Below are 19,153 nucleotides of genomic sequence, written 5' to 3'. Positions count from 1 at the left end.
CAGTTTGAATTCTGTTTGTAATATTTTATGAAAGTTTATTTATATTAAAGGTACTTTTTGTTACCTTCAAGGCGAATAAATGTATCAGCAGAATTTGCAATAACACGCAGTTCGTCAAAATACTAACCGAATAGGAAAAGTCCTATTCTTTCACTTAAAATCAGGAATAATGGGATGCCCGACTCTCCTGTCACTGGAAATGTGAGAGCCGCTCACCTACCGAACTTTGACAGTTGACTGGATTGGGTAGGTTTTGACGTTTCGCAATTGGAAGAAAAGAGACGACCGGATTGAAATCCCGCCAAAATAATATTAGAATGGAGGAATTCGTAACGGCCATCGTTTCTTCGCAGAAAAAAGAATTAGTAAAAAGTGAAGTAGTGAAGAACAGGTGTGAATGAAGTGAATGGCAATTGTTTAAATACATATACGAGTATAAATTATAATAAATATAATCAGCAAATATAAACGTAAGTACCATAAAAGTAATTTGCGTACATAATTATATATAAATCCCATATTAATTTACAGCGAAAATGCCGAAAACACCAATGTGGAAAAAGTGCATTGTGGGCTGCAGCGAGGGAAATACAGTATTTAGATTTCCCAACGAGGGATCGGATCTCGAACGGTAAGTCATTTTAATAGACTATAAATAGTGCAAAAAGTGATATAGTGCAATAAATAATAAAAATCCGGTGTTACAATATTTTTAAAAAACAGAAGAAGTGTAATATAATTATCGATACATTTCGATATTTTGAAATTTAATTTCTTAAATATATATGTAAATGTAACGTTAACACGGGTTCGTTTAAATATTTACAATGTAAATTTGATAGCACTATTTAAATAATATTTAATTATATAATTTAAATAATTAAATTCAATTAAGTCGAAAAAAAAGTGTAAGAAAAAGTTTCGATAAATTTCGATATTTTGAAATTTAAATTTTTAAATAATTAAATGTAACGAATATACCGGTTAATTTGAATAGATAAGTTTATATGTTTGGTATTTTTGCACTATATGTAATATATGTAGTTATTTCATGTTTTTATATTCCTTCTTTTTCTTTTAAATAGGCGTAAATGTTGGCTCAACCGTTTAGGTGTTTCCGATGAAACACGTAAACATATTTTTGCTTGTGAGCGGCATTTTTCGGCGAAAATGCGCCTTGAAAAGCGATTGCGTTCGGGGGCCGTTCCCGATATAAATTTAAAAGTTGAGCCTACATTTAACGTCCCAAATTCTGATATAAAAAATACAATTTTATTGGGTTTTGAAGATTTTGCTGCCCAAGTTGAAGAAGCTGTCTCAAATGCACAAAATGCATCGAGGCAGCTTTTTCCAATTATTGAAAGTAATATAGAAGATGAAATTTTAGAGCCTCTTCCATTTTTGGAGGAGGATATATCTCTTAATTTTGATAAGGCCGCGCAAACAGGTAGGGGTCTGACAGCAGGTACGGAAAGGAAGAAGAAATTGAGGGAAGAGAATAGGGTTTTGAAAATAAAATTAGATGAAAAAGTGCAGGAAAATAGGAGTTTAAAGGCCCAGTTAGTTGAAATGGCCGCAGAGTTAGAAAGATGTAGGGAACAGCTAAGGAATAGCTCATTTAGGGAACAGTCAGACCCTCTTTCTTTAGTTTGTAGCAAAGTTCCTCCTCAGTTAGGTGCTTGCATTAGGAGTAGTTTTATAAATAGTAATCGCCGTACCCATGGTCGGCGATATGACAATTTTTTGAAAACGATAGCTTTGGGTGTATTTTTTCTATCGCCAGTTGCTTATCGGCACTTAAAGCACCAATTAGATTTTCCATCCGAAAGTACTTTGGAAAACTTTGTTACAGACTGGCCCCGTTTCCCAGGTTGCACCCAAAGTAGCATAAAATCGTTAGAGATTAAGAGTAGGGGATTCACTTCCGAACAAAAGTTCGTGTCGGTTTCATGTGATGAAATGTCACTGAAATGTCATTTGCAGTATGATAGGAAATTCGATAGGGTGATAGGTATTGAGGATTATGGCGATGAAAATCGCACTTCTAGATTAGCAACTACTGCAATGACTATAATGGTGCAAGGTATAGGTGGAGAGCCTTGGTCCCACCCATTGGCTTATTTTTTCGTAAAAGGTTCCTGCAAAGGGGATGTCCTCAAGAAATACATTCTTGAAGCCATTACCCAACTGCAACATATAGGACTAATTCCTTGCCATTTTGTTTGCGACCAGGGCACCAATTTTCAGAATTTCGCTAATTTTTTAGGTGTTTCAGCGTCACGGCCTTTTTTTAATGTTAATGGCAAGGAAGTGTATTTTTTTTACGATAGCCCCCATTTGATAAAAAGTAGTCGTAACTGTTTACAAAATTTAAAAAATACGGTTTTCTTTAAAAATAGACGGGTAAGTTGGTCGGATATTGTTCATTTTTATGAAACCGACTCTAAGTCGAGTTATCGGTGTGCGCATAAATTAACCGATGCTCATATTTATCCAAATACCTTCCAAAAAATGAAGGTTAAATTCGCGTCTCAAGTATTGAGTAATACGGTCGCTTCTGGTATGTTGTCCCTATATAGCTCGGGAGCCTTAAGCTCGAATAGTAGGAGCTTTATTAACACCGCGGAATTCGTTTCGTTTTTTAATAAATTATTTGATATTTTAAATAGCAGTTTCGTTGAGGCTGTTGTACCCACTAAAAAAGTGTTTGTAGGTTCCCCTGAACAATTAGAGTTTTTAAATGAGGCAGAACAAGTTTTAAAAACTATTCGGGTCGTAGACGAATTAGAAAGCAACACAACCAATAATTTTAGTTTTATAAAGGGGTGGGTGTTAAATATTAACAGTTTAAGACGATTGTGGCGATTTTTGTCACACTCAGGTTTTCCGTACTTGAAGACGAGACGACTATGTCAGGACAGTTTAGAACATTTTTTTGGTCAGATTCGAAGCAGAGGAGGTACTAGAGTAACGCCCTATATGTTCTCTAGTTTGTTTAGGAAATCGTGGGGCTTACGTTACGTAAACGTCGTAACAAAAGGAAACTGTGAGCTGCCTTTGGAACCTGATGCTACAGTAATTTCGGAACATAGTAATAATGTTCTACGTAATGTGTGTAATGATTCACTATTGAATGACCTTTCTTGGCAGGATTTTCAAGGTCTACCACGGCCTGAACACTCCCTCGTTAGATCAATAACATTAGATAGTAGTTTAGAAATTAATTTTTTGAAAGAAAATGCATTTAGCTACTTTTGCGGCTATTTTTATTTAAAAATTTTCAAACTGCACACATGTTCCCTGCCTTTACCATATTTAGGAGATGAAATTCCTTCGGACGAATTCATCTTCATGCATCAAAATCAAATAGACAAATGCAATTTAGTGAAGCCGCCTGAGAATTTTATTGCATTTGTAAAAATTTTGGAAACCAGATTTTTAGAAGAATTCGACAGTAATTGTCATAAAATAGGAATAGGAGATATTCTTTTTAATAAAATGGAAGATGTTAGGCCCTTTTTGTGTTGTGATAATTGTGACCCAAAAATAGTTATAGCCCTTTTTATTAGAATTAGAATATATTTCTTAACTAAATTTTTAAATAAAGACCTTTCTGTCCCTAATTTTAAAAATAAAATTTTGTGTGTTTCACACCAATAGGTTTCAATTTTTTTTTATTTTTTAGTGGTTACAATATGCGAACTCAAACTTACGATAGAAAATAAAAAAGTAGAAATTTTGTAATCAGTTAGGATAAAGAGGCTCTAAAATAAGAAAGCAATTTTTTTTAAGGAAAATTAGAATTTGGGATATAAATGTAGGCATTTGTATATATGTATATATGTTATTTATTATTCTGTGATATTTTTATATATTTTTTACATGAATTGTTATTGTTTTGTTTTTATCGTTATATGTATACATTTATCGTTTTGTTACTTTATGTAAATAAATTTTTAATGGGTGATATAGGCCTAAAGGGGAACCGAGCACCCAAAACTAACTTCGGTAACGCGCCGTTTTGCATACCTCCTGGGTGGTGTGGAAAGTGCAATTGGGCATTTTAATTAAATGCCCAAAAATTCTTATTTCGTTCGATCTGGCCACAATGGAAAATGTTATAAAAAACGCTTATTTTGAGGCGCTCTCACACTGGAATAAGTTGGGCATCCCATTATTCCTGCTTAAAATTCTAGCACATCGGCTAAGAGGGCTAAACTGTGATGCGAGTTACGTCGACGTCGATACCAACCACTATCTTTATGTCTGATATGAATGCAACTGGAGTCCATAAGGACTGCAATAACGAAATAATACCAACGTCAACGATACCGACCTACCACAAACTACATACTTAAAGTCAATTGGTCAACTTAAAATATTTCCCTTTTTTGTTATCGCAACAACGTTGCGATCACACGAAATATCCATATCATATTTCGAACCAAACTGGGGCACTTACATTAGATCACATTGCATTTCTGTTGCACATTTCATTATTTTATATGTTCAAACGAATATTGCAGCCAAAGACAAAAAGCAATCACAATAAACAGAGCAACGTAAACATTTAAGGGAATACAATTGATGTAATGTGAGAAGTAGGCCACTTGACAAATATTGTTGCAACTACAAGTGGTCGCGCCAATATAACTATAAAGGAAAAGATAAAGAAAGAAAATATTGTATTACAAAGTAAGACCTAGCTTAAGTAAAATTTCTAAATAAATTGGCAGTAGAAATTTGACTGTTAAAACGAAAAGTCGTGAAGTTTAACATTAATAACTAACATCGAACTAAAGTTCGGTGTATACATATATAGTTTTATAAGTTAAACCAAAGTTTAACAAAAATTATAAAACTTAGTTATTGAACTCGGGTTCAATAACCACAACTTTGAGTTAATGATTTTGATTGTTCTAAAATTTCTTTTTAGTTTTTCGTGTATAATTTGTTTTCTTACTTGTGGTTAATTTATGTATTAAAAATCAAATTTTATGGTTTTATTATTTTTATTAACATTATTTTTAAGTCTTAAAATGGAAATATTTTGGCTTTTTTTATTATATTATTAAATTATCAAAAAACATATTTTTCCAACGCAGCTTCTGTAGCGGACCTTTTTCTTTTTGTGTTTTTATAACTGGTGATCCAAGCAAAGGTACTTTTTTCAATAGCCTCTTTTTGACAGATCTCCCATGAGTCGTTTCCAGCTGCCATGTTATTTTCGTTCAGTATTGTTGGCATTTCACCATGGACCTACGTTTACAAATAGTTCACTTATTTTACGAAAATACCATTCGCAAAACTATCACCTGTCTTGAGACCCAGGATTGTTTATTATATAATATTCGATCGAATAGAAAACATGACAACCGAAGCTGACAGTTTGTACGAAGACCGTGGAGCAGCACCACAAACGGACGTATGGAACGACTTGGCGCATTTTACGTCGAGATCTTAAATTGAAAGTGTACAAAATGCAGAATCGACCTTCCCAAGCCACATTGTTTCGCTTTATGGGCTCCTGAAAAGTTCCAAGATTCGACTTTTCGATGAGGCCAATTTCTGGCTCAATGGGTATGTAAACAAGCAAAATTACTGCTCTTCATCCTGAAAAAATAACAGTTTAGCGTGGTTTGTAGACCGGTCTTCAAAATGATGCCGGTGAGAACGTAACCGCTAATGGCGAGCGTTTAAAAATATATGTTCTTAGAAATGATTTTCAAAAATATACATAGTATACTTCTTCTCAGTGCTGTCTGAACTGAACTGGAAAAACTGATACAATCCGCTAATCCAAATTGTAGTGGTGATCTCTATTCTAAAAGTGCAACGTTACTGGGGTACGCAAATGCTATTGACACCGTAGGCCTTAACAACAGAGCCGTCAGCACTGCCTGTTCCAGCCTAGAAAAAGATGGTGTGGTACCAAGGGCAACACAAAGTACTAAGAGGCCACTTACAAAGAATTCTCGCGTCTTGGGAACTTCGTCACAGGCAACACCTATATATTTCAATAAATTAATGACTTTGTACTTTTCGAAACCAGCATACATTCCACCTTTAATCTAAGCTTGGAGATCAACTACAGGATAACTATGGCCAACAGGGGTTACTTTGGAACCGGTAGGCAATCGAAAAACAGATCTCTCAGCGAACAAAAATAACGCTCCATAAGTCACTCATTATCCTCGTACTAATGTATGGCATAGAAACATGGACGGTGACAAACTGAGATGAAAAAGTTCTTGGAACAGGCGAGAGAACTGTTCTTCACAAGATCATTGGAGCTGTCCGTGTGGGTACTTGAATATCGAAGTAGATGGAAGCACAAACTGCTTTTTCTTGATAACGACATGGATATAGTTAAGCGCATAAAAATCTAACTAATAAACTGATTAGGCCATGTCCGGATGATGCTCCAGCGGCAAACTCCTTTGACTTGACACCCCAGACCGGGTAGACAGGGGCAAGGGCGCCCACGCATTCAACGGAAGAATCAACTGCATTGCATATTCTTATCCTGTCTATCTAGATTATTTGAAAAAGTGTTACTGTCTCCCGGAGGATGGAGTCATGTGTAGAAGTTCACGCAAGTGAGGAAAGTTCTCTGATCGCCATTCACTTGGAAGTGGCCAGAAACGATTCTTTTACACATGGCTCAAGCAGCTCACAACTTCCGGTCTTTGACCAAGTATCCTCTGGATAGCCTAAGAACATCCGTTCGAAGGCGAGCTAAAGTGATAAGGCGAAACATCCCTTACATAGGGTTGTGCGCTGGGTTTGGGACCCGCCACGTAAAAAGCAAAAAATTAAAGATTACCAACTGCATTGGATGAGAGTCCTCCCTATTGATGACGACCATGGCAAACGAAATAAGGACTACGATATAAGGGCATGCACCTGGAATGTCCGGACCCTTAATTGGGAAGGTGCCGCTGCCCAGCTGGTTGATGTCCTCGCGGAAATAAGGGCTGACATCACCTCCGTCCAAGAAATGCGATGGACGGGACGAGGACAGAGACGAGTAGGTCCTTGAGACATTTACTACAGTGGCCATATAAAGGAGCGCAAGTTTGGTGTTGGATTCGTGGTAGGAGAGAGACTCCGTCGCCGAGTACTAGCCACAATCCGCATCAAGGCGAGGTTCTTCAACATATCGCTGATTTGCGCCCACGCCCCGACGGAAGAGAAGGACGATGTGACCAAAGATGCCTTCTATGAGCGGTTGGAGCGCACTTATGAGAGGTGCCCCCGCCACGATGTCAAAATCGTGCTTGGCGACTTTAAGGCCAGGGTGGGCAAAGAAGGTATCTTTGGCACTACAGTCGGTAAATTCAGCCCCCACGATGAAACATCCCCAAATGGGTTGAGGCTGATCGACTTCGCCGGGGCCCGAAATATGGTTATCTGTGGTACTAGATTCCAGTAAAAGAAGATACATTAAGCTACCTGGCTGTCTCCGGATCGAGAAGCCACCAACCAGATCGATCATGTTGTGATAGATGGAAGACACGTCTCCAGTGTTCTAGACGTGCGTACGCTCCGAGGTCCTAACATCGACTCGGACCACTATTTTGTTGCAGCCAAGATTCGCACCCGCAAACACCCGCAAAAAACGCACGTCAACAAACACAAGGAAGGTTCGACGTCGAGAAGCTGCAATCAACAACAGACAGCCCAACGTTTTGCACTCCTGCTCTCTGAGAGCACGCGTCAACAACTCGGTATAAGGGAACTGTGGGACGGAATTTCAACGTACAGCTGCAACCGAAACCGTTGGTTTTCGGAAAGTGCAAAAGAACAGCTGGTACGACGAGGAGTGCCGTGTCGCAGCGGAGAGAAAACATGCTGGCTACCTCGCAACGTTACGGTCGACCACAACACGTGCGGGATGGGATAGATACCGAGAGTTGAAGAGGGAAGCGAGACGCATTTTCAGACAGAAAAAAAGAGGCCGAAATGCGTGAGTGCGAAGAGCTTGATAAGCTGGCCGACAGGGGTAATGCTCGAAAATTCTACGAAAAAATGCGGCGGCTTACAGAAGGTTTCAAAACCGGAGCATACTCTTGTACTCTTGTTGTAAAGGTGATCTAGTCACCGATGCCCAGAGCATACTTAAATTATGGAGGGAACACTTCTCCAGCCCGCTGAATGGCAGTGAACGCACAACGCGAGGAGAAGGCGAACCCGATTCCCCAATCGATGACGATGGAGCAGACGTTCCATTGCCCGACCATGAAGAAGTTCGAATAGCAATTACCCGCCTGAAGAACAACAAAGCGGCGGGGGCCGATGGATTACCGGCGGCGAAGAACTGATAAGGAGCATGCATCAGCTTCTTTGCAAAATATGGTCGGACGAAAGCATGCCCAACGATTGGAATTTAAGTGTGCTCTGCCCAATCCACAAAAAACGAGACCCCATAATCTGCGCCAACTACCTTGGGATAAGCCTCCTGAACATCGCATATAAGGTTCTATCGTGCGTATTGTGTGAAAGATTAAAGCCCACCGTCAACAAACTGATTGGACCTTATCAGTGTGGCTTTAGACATGGCAAATCAAAAACCGACCAGATATTCACCATGCGCCAAATCTTGGAAAAGACCCGTGAAAGGAGAATCGACACACACCACCTCTTCGTCAAGTTCAAAGCTGCTTTCGACAGCACGAAAAGGAGCTGCCTTTATGCCGCGATGTCTGAAATTGATATCTCCGCAAAACTAATACTGCTGTGAAAACTGACGTTGAGCAACACCAAAAGCTCCGTCAGGATCGGCAAGGACCTCTCCGAGCTGTTCGATACCAAACGAGGTTTCAGATAAGGCGACTCCCTATCGTGCGATTTCTTCAACCTGCTTCTGGAGAAAATAGTTCGAGCTGCAGAACCTAATCGAGCAGGTACAATCTTTTATTAGAGTGTACAGCTGCTGGCGTATGCCGATGATATTGATATCATCGGCCTCAACACCCGCGCCGTTAGTTCTGCTTTCTCTAGGCTGGACAAGGAAGCACAGAAAATGGGTCTGGCAGTGAACGAGGGCAAGACGAAATATCTCCTGTCATCAAACAAACAGTCGTCGCACTCGCGACTTGGCTCTCACGTCACTGTTGACAGTCATAACTTTGAAGTTGTAGATAATTTCGTCTATTTAGGAACCATTATTAACACCACCAATAATGTCAGCCTGGAAATCCAAAGTCTCTCTCGACGAACAAACCAAACTCCATAAGTCGCTCATAATTCCCGTCCTGCTATATGGTGCAGAGGCTTGGACGTTGGCAGCAACGATGAGTCGACGTTACGAGTTTTCGAGAGAAAAGTTCTGCGAAAGATTTATGGTCCTTTGCGCATTGGCTACGGCGAATATCGCATTCAATGGAACGATGAGCTGTACGAGATATACGACGACATTGACATAGTTCAGCGAATTTAAAGACAGTGGCTACGCTGGCTTGGTCATGTTGTCCGGATGGACGAAAACACTCCAGCTCTGAAAGTATTCGACGCAGTTCCCGCCGGGGGAAGCAGAGGAAGAGGAAGACCTCCACTCCGTTGGAAGGCCCAAGTGGAGAAGGACCTGGCTTCGCTTGGAATATCCAATTGGCGCCACGTAGCGAAAAGAAGAAACGACTGGCGCGTTGTTGTTAACTCGGCTATAATCGCGTAAGCGGTGTCTTCGCCAATTAAGAAGAAGTTACCGTCTCCCGTCATCCAAGAAAATAATATAACTCCCATGTACCATTTCCACGAACTAATGGGTTTTAATAAAAGCGCTACGAAAGATTTTAAATAAAACAAAAACGGTTTGGGATATCAATGAATTTTCTTATTCCTGTGAAAGTACACTCGATGTCATTATATATGGAACTCATTTTCTCTTGCATGGCCACTACAGGCACACTTGCAGAAGTCCAGACATTGAACTCAACGACGGTTTTCAAGCATAAGTCGGCCGATACTGCTGCGATTTCATATTTGTTATTCGTACGAAGCTCATCAACCGGCATAGACCATAGAGTTGACGTAGCCACACAAGAAATAGTCTAAAGGCATCAAAACGCACGACCGAACCGGCCAATTGACTGAGCTATTTCGTGAGATAGCACGTTCACCAAACAGGGGTCGAATCGTTACATCCGTGCACGGATCGGCAAACATACGAAAGAAAATTACGTGATACGTCGATCGTATGCGGTGATTGGCATTATGACATACGATTGCAAACGGATCGTAATGTATTTTCAATTCATAATAGTTTTTAAATTCCACATTGCTTTGGATCGTATTTTTAGGTCACAATAGATGTGGAACTGTCAAAACTGTTGCGAAATTTTCAATAAACTAACTAAATGAATCCAACTTTTTTTTTTTATTTGAGCTCTAGTGAAGTGATGGGCATAAAAAAAAAGTGCGGAGATAGCTAAGAGATCGTAGCAATAGCGTAGGTATAAAAAAAATATGAATCCTCATTAACAAAATTTTCTTTGTAGATGTATCGTTGAACAAAGCATCGGAATCTTAAAAACACGGTGGAGAATTTTAGGATATGGCAAGAGAGGAAGGTATCATCCCACAAAGGTGGAAGATTTGCTAACGTTTGTGAGGCATTACATAACATCTGTATAAAATTTACAAGTTGCGACCCTCAAAATTGCGATTCTTATCACACACAAGAAATGGACACCGGGGTAGCGAACCGCTTCACCGCAATCGACCAAACGATAAGAGATCAAATAAAGTATTCTTTCATACATTTAATTAAAAAATATATATATCCTTAACCTTGTAAATAATTTTATTTTTATTGTCAACTAAAATAAAAACATTTTGTTCATATAAATATTTTTTTTTTTATTTTTAATGAGATATTCCATTCATTGCTTTCTTGTTTATGTTCTTTATTACTAAAAATTATAAAACACTTAAAATTTTAAAAAATGTTGCTCACATTTCCATAAATTTGTCTATTACGATTAGTAGTTCGCGTTCGAACGACGATCGTTCACGTATGTCATCATGCCAGATCACGATAGAAACGTTACGATCACGTTCGTCATATTAGGAAATACAGGCTTTTACGTGACGAGTGATATGTTCACGGATGTACCGATTCGACCCCTGGTTTTCAATAAATCATATTGTGACATTCGCCGTGTGGCTTGGGCGTAGGCGACTCTCCTTCACAGTAACATGCCGAATCAACACGAAAGAAGTACAGCCCAATAACGTCGCCAACCAAAATATTCACCAAACTCTAACTTTTTCGGGATGCAATGGTTACTCATGGAATACGTGTAGATTGCTGTCTGACCGAAAAAATTTTGCTTACTGTCGAAGCAATTTGGCTATAGATGAAATCAAATTGTTGCACAGACAATTCACGAAAATACGACGACTCTGGTGGCCAAGCTGCTGCAGTTCTTGCGCAATTTGATGTTGTAAGGATGTAGGCCAAGATCTTAAAGTTGAGGTCTCTGACTCCGAATATCGTCAGTAAATGTGTATAATTTTGACTCATTGTTGGATCGTATATTTCTCCACGATGAAATGGCAAACCTTTACTAAAGAGAAATTACAAAAGAGCGGGAAAAAATAATGCGTCGTTTGCTGTACCTATCGGTCTACTTTTGTAGCGATCCTATTGAAAAACCTGTTCAATTACTAATGAAAGTGTTCAACAATATTCCTTAATGCAGCTCAGGCATTCGATAAGGTGAAGGTTTATATAAGAAAAATGTAAATTAAAATAAATTAAAACATTATTCATCTTCGAATTGCGTAAAATATTGGAGCCTTATGTGAAAAATATGAAGTTTACTTTTTAAGTAGCTAATTTCATATCCGGTAAATTGCCAATAAGGGGTTGGAGAGTGTTTTAGGCCCAATTCTATATATCTTATAAGCAGCACACATTCTAACTAGTAATAATATATTCACAACGACGTTTTCTGATGACACTGTAATAATATCCCGTAATAATTGTCTCAAAAGAGCTTTAAGGGTACCAGAGGAGCATTTAGCTTTGGTCGAAGCATGGCATTCCAACTGGCTAATAAATGTAAATGAACAAAAGTATAAGCATGTAAAATTTTAAGTAAGACCAAAAATGTTTCAGCTAATTAGAATGAATAATGTCTTACACACCACAAATTACATATTTTATATAGGCATTCATTTTGGCTCACATGGAAAAAACTCAGCTTGTGGGCTGTGCAATTAAATTGGGTTTTAAATAAAAATTCGAAACTTAGCTTTCACAACAAAGTTCTGCTATACAATATGGTAATAAAACCGATTTGGATGTTTGGCATCGAAATGTGGGGTACGACTAACATTGTGCCATACAAAGGTTCCAGTCAAAAATCCTGAGAGGTATAACAGGTTCACCACTGTACGTTCGTAATGAAAACATTCACAAAGAGCTTGGTATTCGCATTGTAAAGAAAGAAGTAGTAGAGGACAGCAGAAACAAATATTAGCATAAACTCCGTAATCATACAAATCCATAAGTTATTGCCTTGCTACATTATTATATTGAAACCCGCTTAAAAAGAAAAGACCAACCAGCCTTCTAAAGAGCAACGTATCACCAAACCGGCTCAATTAGAACCTTGAGGTTGTTAAGTTTTAAGTAGATTTAAGATTTTATTTAATAGTCTTTGAAAAACGGATTCTTCAAATGAAGATATATGGATGGTGTTGTGGAATCTGATAGTTGTCGGAATCAGAATTGAAACCGATCAAAAAAAGCAGTAGGTGTCATGAATTCAGACATTATTGGTTTGATATTCGAAACAGAATTTGTATCGGTTTTGGGTGTCACGGAAACCAATTTTATCGGTTTTGCTCTCAGAAACAAAGCAAGAAGATATTCGCACACAGATTTGAAATGCAAGTTTCTTAAATTCATGTTATTTTATTGTTACGAATTAATTTATCTTTATTTTTATAGGAGAAAACATAAGAATAAAACGCGAAATGTCTTAATTATTAAGTTTTGAAAAAAAATGCGGATATTTAAGGAGGAGCCTGCTTTAGAGGCTTAAAAAATCTATTTTTTTTTTTTTTGGGAGGGAAAGAAATAATTGATTAAAGCGAAATTTCTAGAGTTTATAGTTATATCGGGTGATTTTTTTGAGGTTAGGATTTTCATGCATTAGTATTTGACAGATCACGTGGGATTTCAGACATGGTGTCAAAGAGAAAGATGCTCAGTATGCTTTGACATTTCATCATGAATAGACTTACTAACGAGCAACGCTTGCAAATCATTGAATTTTATTACCAAAATCAGTGTTCGGTTCGAAATGTGTTTCGCGCTTTACGTCCGATTTATGGTCTACATAATCGACCAAGTGAGCAAACAATTAATGCGATTGTGACCAAGTTTCGCACTCAGTTTACTTTATTGGACATTAAACCAACCACACGAATGCGTACAGTGCGTACAGAAGAGAATATTGCGTCTGTTTCTGAGAGTGTGGCTGAAGACCGTGAAATGTCGATTCGTCGCCGTTCGCAGCAATTGGGTTTGTGTTATTCGACCACATGGAAGATTTTACGCAAAGATCTTGGTGTAAAACCGTATAAAATACAGCTCGTGCAAGAACTGAAGCCGAACGATCTGCCACAACGTCGAATTTTCAGTGAATGGGCCCTAGAAAAGTTGGCAGAAAATCCGCTTTTTTATCGACAAATTTTGTTCAGCGATGAGGCTCATTTCTGGTTGAATGGCTACGTAAATAAGCAAAATTGCCGCATTTGGGGTGAAGAGCAACCAGAAGCCGTTCAAGAACTGCCCATGCATCCCGAAAAATGCACTGTTTGGTGTGGTTTGTACGCTGGTGGAATCATTGGACCGTATTTTTCAAAGATGCTGTTGGACGCAACGTTACGGTGAATGGCGATCGCTATCGTTCGATGCTAACAAACTTTTTGTTGCCAAAAATGGAAGAACTGAACTTGGTTGACATGTGGTTTCAACAAGATGGCGCTACATGCCACACAGCTCGCGATTCTATGGCCATTTTGAGGGAAAACTTCGGAGAACAATTCATCTCAAGAAATGGACCCGTAAGTTGGCCACCAAGATCATGCGATTTAACGCCTTTAGACTATTTTTTGTGGGGCTACGTCAAGTCTAAAGTCTACAGAAATAAGCCAGCAACTATTCCAGCTTTGGAAGACAACATTTCCGAAGAAATTCGGGCTATTCCGGCCGAAATGCTCGAAAAAGTTGCCCAAAATTGGACTTTCCGAATGGACCACCTAAGACGCAGCCGCGGTCAACATTTAAATGAAATTATCTTCAAAAAGTAAATGTCATGAACCAATCTAACGTTTCAAATAAAGAACCGATGAGATTTTGCAAATTTTATGCGTGTTTTTTTTAAAAAAGTTATCAAGCTCTTAAAAAATCACCCGATATATTTAAACATCATCCGAAAATTTTTTGGATACGAATTCTTTGATATTCTGCCTTAGGGAAGCAGTTGCCCTATGCCTCTCGCATGTGCATTTGTCGGACGGCGGGCAGTATGTAGGTCGCAATTTCTATCGGAAACAAAAAATTCAAAAGAGATTCATATTTGTTAATAACTTTGTTCAAGTTAAACTACGAAAATTTCGCAAAATAAGTGTTAAATTCTAAAAAATTTTAAAATTTGAAGAAACAAGTGGTTTTTGACCAAAAAAATTTTACGTATGTATGTTCAAACTTAACATTTCTTACCTTTTTTTGTTTAAATATAAGATAATTTAATGCCAAAGATAATAAACTTTGCCCCAATTCCATACGTTTAGTTTTTTCTATCCTGTCCGCCAATTAAGAAAAATCGTAAGAATGAAAACCGAGAAATCGCGCGTCAAAGTTTTCGCTTTCTGCCCAAGCGCTCATATATGTATATATGTACATATCTACCAGTCCTCGGTCACTATTTCCCTTCTAGCTTCGACAATATTTCAAATTCCCATATATAACATTGGGGGTATATTCTTATATAATTTTTAAAGAGATTTAAGCAAAAAAAATTCCTCCCTTAAAGAAGATTTACAAAACGTATTAAACGTAACTCAACACCCAAATGCGTCTTTATTCAGTCGATAAATGTTGTCTCTTAAAATCTTTCTTTAATTCGGAACTCATTAAAACCTTTAATAGGATTGCTTCCAAATGTATTCATTTGCAAGTTTTGTCACATTAGTAAACAGCTGATTCGAATATTGGTTTTGCGTATGTTCGAAAAGACGAAAATCCAATCAGATTCTGTGACACCATTGAAAATCAGAATTGGTTTGCAATTCTGACAGCTAAGCAATTCTGTCTTGGATTCCACAACACCCCTGATTATTATATTCTTTTCGGCAAGAGATATGTTCATAATATTTATTAGAAAGTGGGGCTATGCCCCCTTTTTAAAACTGTTCAGCCCACTTACTACTACCGAACGAAAACCAAAATGGTGACAGCAGAGAAGCCAGAGGAAACCCAACCGAGAACGGAGATAAACTCTTTCCTCACGGACGCGGTGTTCATCCGATTATGGATCTGTCTTCAGTCCCGAGCACTTGTTTTTTTTCCAGGATACATCAGTATCTGCTTTAATTTCCATTGGTTCCTTTTCGAGAAGACTCATAGTTTTACTGTGTCGAAGGGTTTTAGAAGTTTAATTTGAATTGCAAACTTAAAATTGGTCTAAACCTGTAATGTGATAATGTTTCGTACCATTTTCCATCTTTATGAAAATACCTGAGGTATGCACTTCAAATTGATTTCCGTTATTTTGTTTTTGTCTCTCGGTCCTAAAAAAATACTTAAATACATTTTTATAAATTTCTGCAACTCTTTTCTTTTAGCCACTGAATACATTCTGTCGAGTGAGTGAGTTAACCCTGGTCGAGACCAACGGTCTGATACACTTAGTCGAGACCAATGGTGATTGGCTAGACCTAGGCTAGTTTACATACATTTGTATGGAAATACGTGTTGTATTTACGCTCATATTAGTACAATATACAGGCAGGTTCTGGAATTCACTTCCGAGTGAATATCTACATTTTTGAAATTTCTTACCTCTCGATTTGGTTGAAATCAAATTGACTGCCTTGTTCACGCTTGGCGGGGCAATAGCGTTCACAAAAAATGTAACATTTTGAGAAAAATTACATTTTTTCTTAACCTTTTAAAACGCTCCAGCTAAAGTACTTGACCTAGGTGGGTCTAATAAATTGCACCGGTTAGGTAATTTAAATGAGCTTTCAGGAAATGTATAATTCGCAGCCAAGGTCCCACCGGGGTCGTGGCAATAGGCGAAAATGGGTTTTCACCATGTCCAACCTTTTGTTTTACTACAGTTGGGATCAAAACCATTTTGCGAGTTAGTTCATCCCTGGGGCTTTCAGGAAAGCCTTCAACCTCCCCTCTATCTCTACCCGGAGCGTGGCAATAGCGTTCACAAAAATGTAACATTTTGAGAAAAATTAACTTTTTTCTTAACCTTTAAAACGCGACCTTGATAACATACAAACCAATTTGGACATGTAACGAACATGAAAACAGATAAATCAACCGTGCGAAGTGATAGAAACATACCAAAGTTCATATATTTTCATACAAAATATATGGGGTCTAGCCAAGCACCATTGGTGCACTAAGGTGTAATATTATAATATCCTTTTTTCGTCCTTTTCGATACGACTTCCTTGAATTTTTTGCATGTTGCACGCAGCTTCGATTAGCTCTTCTTCTTCTACTCTAGAAAGTTCCTATCCTTTGAAAGCTCAAAAAGGTATAGCAAACCTCTTTGGTGGACATCGGAGGTAATTGAGAACAGATTCTTCGATAAACGTCCTAGTTAGAGAAAGCGAAAAGAGCGTAGTGGAGAATGCTCTGTGGAAGGAAAAATGTCTGTAATGAGTCCTCAATGTTTAGGCATATTCTGGCAAAAAGCTAACTCTATCATGCCGCGGAAGGAGTGATACTGAGGAACTTCGGGAGGGCTGCACAACCTTTTTAGTTCCTCTGGACGAACGCCATCACACCTGGGTGTTGAATTCATACAAACCTTTCAAGTCCCCGCAGCAGACGGTCAAGGCATCATACAGCTAACAGACCCCCATCCATGCGAACCGCGTTCGATTAGGCCATGTACCTAAGTGCTGGGGGCTAGTTATAGTAACGTTTATACCAAAGTCCGATATGAGCAGTCACCTCATTTCTAAGGATGGACGGCTGTGATTAAAACAAAGACATTTCGCCTTCCGTTCGTTCGAAATGTCATTCGAATTAAAAATGCCAATCGCAATAGACAAATTTATGGAAATGTGAGCAAATTTTTTTAAATTTTATCTTTTTTTTTATAATTTTTAGTAATAAAGAATATATGTAAACAAGAAACCAATGAATGGAATATCTCATTAAAAATTAAAAAAAAAAATTATTTATATGAACATTTTGTATTTGTGTTTACAATAAAAATAAAATTATTTACAAGGTTAAGGACATGTATATTTTGGAATTAAATATATTAAAGAATACTTTATTTGGTCTCTTATCGTTTGGTCGATTGCGGTGAGGCGGTTCGCTACGCCGGTGTCTGTTTCTTGTGTGTGATCAGAATCGCAATTTTGAAGGTCAAAACTTATTTTAATTTTTATGCGGATATTATGCAATGCCACACATACGTTAGTAAATCTTTCACTTTTGTGGGATGATACCTTGCTCTCTTGCCGTATTATAAAATTATCCACCGTCTTTTTAAGATTCCTATGCTTTTTTTCAACGATACATCTTCAACGAAAATTTTGTTAATGAGGACTCATAGTTTGTTTTTTTTTATACCTACGCTATTGCTACGATCTCTTTGCTATCTCCGCACTATTTTTTTATACCCATCACTTTCACTAGAGCTCAAATAAAAAGACAAAATTGGATCCATTTTAATATTTAATTGGCTTTTGTTAGTTTATTGAAAATTTTGAAACAGTTTTGACGGTTCCACATCTATTGTGACCTAAAACTATTGTGAATTGAAAATACATTTATTTCACGTAATTTTCTTTCGTATGTTTGCCAATCGGTGCACGGATGTAACGATTCGACCCCAGATTACTATAGAAGCGTTACGATCACATATGTCATATTTCGAAATACAGCTATTTACGTGACGAGTGATACGTTCACGGATGTTAAGCGATAAGTTTTAGATTAAGTTTGGTATGATTGGAGCAACTCTCTGCTCCAATTGTCGTACCAGAATCACTCGGCAACTGTTAGCTTCACTCTGTCCACTGTCAGACCGCCGCACAAGTGCAAGCACATGCTCCACGCATGTGTAGTGTGTCCCACGTCCCATGCAAATGTCTGCCTCCGGAACACCCTACAGGCGTCGCTAATCAGCACCGCCTCTGTGGGTTCTACCACTGTAACAATCACCACCATGCCACTCCCTCACTTCCAGGATTACCCGCGGCATAATAACCTTTACAACTTAACTGCATCGGATTACATAGTGTGATCAACAAGATAGTTGCATTAACGAGTCGAAATGGCGTATCGATAGCTGCTGTCTGAGAAACCAAGCTTAACGGTCGAAATTTCTGGGTTATTCAGATTTCATTGTAAGACCACTTTAAGTCTTCCAACCTCTTCAGTGCTAAGAGAAAACCACTGTCAAGGCTTTGTCCAATCAGAAAGGATATGGGGTGCGGTCGGGTTAGGTAATAATTACAACAGTACAGCATATTTGCTAATACTCTGCTCTGTTAATATGCAGGCAAAAATTTAAAGGCAACATTTTTGCATAAATTGCGCTTAAAAATTCACGTTAAACGTCATACTTTGATAAATTTGCCACTGCTGTCGTGATTACCGTCTCAAACGACATTGAAAAATACGCCGTCCAGGTGCCGAATGAAATCGACATACTATCTCTATCCAATTCAAACCAACTTACCTAACACCTCTTTCCTTATTGTCTGGCACCGTCGAAACTGTCCATTTCCTGGACCTACAGTAAAGACACTTGGATGGAAATTGATTTTGCGCTTTCACCAAAACAGGGTTTAAATATTTGTTACAACAACAACATCTGCAAAAAATATGAACACCGACTTTTTAGGAAAGACTGACATAAGAACAATTCCT

The sequence above is a fragment of the Bactrocera neohumeralis genome, unplaced genomic scaffold (assembly GCF_024586455.1).
Source record: "Bactrocera neohumeralis isolate Rockhampton unplaced genomic scaffold, APGP_CSIRO_Bneo_wtdbg2-racon-allhic-juicebox.fasta_v2 cluster09, whole genome shotgun sequence".
In the NCBI taxonomy this organism is placed as follows: Eukaryota; Metazoa; Arthropoda; class Insecta; order Diptera; family Tephritidae; genus Bactrocera; species Bactrocera neohumeralis.
The sequence above is the reverse complement of the archived record's forward strand: the minus strand, read 5'-3'. Positions refer to the sequence as shown.